This window comes from Limulus polyphemus, unplaced genomic scaffold (assembly GCF_000517525.1).
Source record: "Limulus polyphemus unplaced genomic scaffold, Limulus_polyphemus-2.1.2 Scaffold232, whole genome shotgun sequence".
Taxonomy (NCBI): Eukaryota; Metazoa; Arthropoda; class Merostomata; order Xiphosura; family Limulidae; genus Limulus; species Limulus polyphemus.
This window is the reverse complement of record NW_013665842.1, coordinates 561,974-565,895: the sequence shown is the minus strand read 5'-3', so window position 1 is coordinate 565,895 and position 3,922 is coordinate 561,974. Positions and strand designations below refer to the sequence as shown.

The 3,922-nt window shown below is 32.8% G+C and overlaps 1 protein-coding gene across 3 annotated transcripts in view; it reads right to left on the bottom strand.

Moving 5' to 3' along the window:
- The window catches only part of LOC106478611 (nephrin-like), a 147,246-nt gene that overhangs the window by 51,944 nt on the left and 91,380 nt on the right, over positions 1-3,922 (bottom strand). The window lies entirely within an intron of this gene.

Below are 3,922 nucleotides of genomic sequence, written 5' to 3'. Positions count from 1 at the left end.
ATATTTTCACTCTAAATTCTGAAATATTAAATAAAGAATTTTTTTTTACATTATCTTTGGCAATCTTTCTTTATTATTTAGTAAAATAAACCGTTTTTCATAACATTATTAAACTTTGAAGTCAGATTACTAGACATTTTTTCTACAGTTGTGTTCCAAAATGGCATGTTCCGGATTGAGCATTGTTTATGTAAATCACCATTAAGAAATTCTTGTCTATATTTTCACTCTAAATTCTGAAATATCAAATAAAGAACATTTTTTTACATTATCTTTGGCAATCTTTCTTTATTATTTAGTAAAATAAACCGTTTTTCATAACATTATTAAACCTTGAAGTCAGACTACTAGATATTTTTTCTACAGTTGTGTTCCAAAAGGGGCGAAGAAGCGCCTAGTATACGTAAAAGAATCAACTCGCCTATACATTCTTTTGACTTTTATCGAAAAAGCCCCTAAGTATTTTTATAGTCTTGCGAGTGGATAGATGACTCTCTCAGAAACGAAGCCACAGTTTTTTTTTATCTCGAAAATGCATTTAAAAACGACAGTAACAGACATAAAAAAGATTCTTAAAGCTGGGGTTGAATTTCAATTATCATCACAACAGCAGTTTGAAAATGAAGTTTCACATAAAACGGTTCCAAAGCAAATATATTTTGAATCAAAGACATTTTAGGGGTATTGCGTTATTATGCCTTGATAATATATGCACATATTTCTTAAGATACTTGAAGCATTCTCGATATCTCTAAGTGACAAAAAATATTTACTGTTAAAAATACTTTTAAAAACCTGTCTTATAAATTGTAGAAAACAAAAAAACCATGTAATTTAGTCTAGTAAAATTAATGTTGTTGTTTAGAAGTTAAGCACAAAGCTACATAATAGGCTATCTGTGCTCTGCCCACCACGGGTATCGAAACCCGGTTTCTAGCGTTGTAAGTCCACAGACATTCCGCTGTGCCACTGGGGTAAAATAAATAAGATGAAATAAGCAAACAGTTTTGTTTGTTTGTAGTTAAGCTCAAAACTACACGAAGAACTATCTGTACTCTAGCCACCATGGGTTTCGAAACTAGGTTCTAGCGTTCTAAGTCCGCAGACATACCGCTGTGCCACTAGGGGGCATAAGCAAACAAAATAATATTTTAGAATCAGTGGTTGATCAACAGCCAGATAAACACAGGATTTTTTATTGTGTGATGGTAATAGGAATGAAACTGGTTTATATTATAAACAGATAAATAAATGTATATGTATATATATATACAGAGGATTGAGTTATATTTAAACGATTTTGAATAGGCAAATCAACAAGTCACGTCACAACCACAGCCGATATGAAGTCGCGATAGAATGCCATCTGTTAGAACTGCATTTTGAAATTGGTTAGCATATCGTAGGTACTGCAATGCTACTGAAAATTAATCGCTTTCGGAAAGGGTATGTAAAAGCCCTATTCGACACAAGGAGACGGAAGGGGAGATAATATGCTACAAATCAAAATGAGATTTCGAAACAAGCACTTTTCAGAACAATACTTTTTTTTATTGTAACGAGTCTCATTATTCAGCTCATACTACACCATTATATCCGAGACTAGTGTTATATATTTTCTTTGTTTTGAGTTCCTGACTTGCACCAATTGATAACTTCTACCATATTCGTGTGAATTTGTTCACAAGCTAATTCAATCGCCCGTACGTCTGTCCCTGGGGTGCTTACACTAACTTTTCTCAAAATTAATAATCTCGGAATCAACCAATCGCACAGAACGTAATTGTTGGAATTACTGAATGTAGCTTTTTCATTCGTTCAAGCAGCACATATTCAGCATTAATTAGCTAATCACAGCAGTTTCCCAAGGGACGTGGTAGAAATGGAGAACTTTTACGTTAATAATATACGAGTTACAGAGTACGTCGTTCGGATTGCGATTTTATAAATAAATTACTGTAACTTTCATTGTTTGTATTTTCCGAACAATGAAGAGTTCCAACACTGTTTGGACTGCGAGCTCCACCCGTGGAAAGTAGAGTGTCTTCATGCTGAAATAATCACATACACAATATTGGTGACGTAAAGAAACTTGAATGAAACACAGTTCATTCATAAGAGTCTCAGTTTTTGTGAAAAACAAGAGGTCATTGTCCGTAGAATAATAGATGAAAAGTTGTTTACCTCACAATCTTTCCTAAACGAATTCATTTCCAACTAATCCCCAACAATAACTTAAGGACTATTCAAAACTAAGGCTTTTAATTAGTTTTTAATGTAAAAACAAACAAACACACACGTAAAAGGCTGAGAGTAATTTCTAAACTATTGTAAACTAGGGATTAAAAATAGATAGACACTACAGAAGATGTTCGTGTAGTTTCATAGATCAAACCACAACTTATTCAAAGTCTTTAATTTCGTGTATATGTATAGATTAAGTCACAACTTATTCAGAGTCTTTAGTTTCGTAGGTGTGTATAGATTAAACCACAACTTATTCAGAGTCTTTAGTTTTGTAGATGTGTATAAATTAAATCACAACTTATTCAGAGTCTTTAGTTTTGTAGATGTGTATAGATTAAATCACAACTTATTCAGAGTTTTTAGTTTCGTAGATGTGTATACATTAAATAACAACTTATTCAGAGTTTTTAGTTTCGTAGATGTGTATAGATTAAACCACAACTTATTCAGAGTCTTTAGTTTCGTAGGTGTGTATAGATTAAACCACGACTTCTTCAATGTCTTTAGTTTTTATACTTTTACGAGTATAACAATAATCATGTGCGACGTATTTTTAGGATAATTTTTAGTTTGACGTATGTTCTGATCACAAACGTATATTTCTACATTTTGCGCGAAGAACATTGCCGTACAGTAATATCGAACGTTAGACGAAAATGCACATTTTTATATTTGGATTGAAACTACGTATCGTCTATCGTTTAGCAGAAGCTGTTATATTTACTGATCCTACCCCCTTTCCTCACACTATTACACCCTCCTAGCTATGACAACTAACGCAGTTAATATATTTTCATATTTAATTTAAAGTTTCTTCGTTGTACACCAAGAACAAGCAAAAGCAAAGTATTTCAACATTAAGGCTCCCGTTTCGTAAATTAGAATATAATAAAGGAAGAAAATATAATTAAGAAACGATTTACAAAACGTTTATTTAAGAAATCATATATTTCATCTCATCTCTTTTTACTCAAGCACTCATACAGCAAAGCAGAGATATTTCTTCTTTTAGGCTTTTTCTACTGTAATAATGGAAATTGAGTATCATTAGAGCATAGATCAGAAAACATTTTATTTCTGTTGCAAAATGAATATTGTTTGTGACCTCTGCATGATCTAAGTGCATACTATGGCATGATTTAAAGCAGAGATTTTACTTGGTAGGGTCGAACTTCCTGCATCATACTTTAATAAAGAAAACAAAGTACAACAAGAAGATGATTTGGGAAAAAATTTTCATTTTTTAAAAAATTAGTTTTATTGTGTAAACTTACTATGAATTGAGTACGAATACGCCAAAGTAAAAGGATTACGCACGTCCCTGTTTCTTGGATTATTGTTTGTTTGTAATTAAGCTCAAAGATACATAATGGGCTATCTGTGCTCTGTCCACCACGGGTATCAAAACCCTGATTCTAGTGTTGTAAGTCCGCAGACATACCGCTATGCCACCGGGTGGCTTCTTGGATTATTGTTTGTTTGTAATTAAGCTCAAAGATACATAATGGGCTATCTGTGCTCTGTCCACCACGGGTATCAAAACCCTGATTCTAGTGTTGTAAGTCCGCAGACATACCGCTATGCCACCGGGTGGCTTCTTGGATTATGTTATAATAATGAAAAGGTAAATGTATCTACGAACGATTAGGCAAAGTTTATTTTAGATTCTATTTTT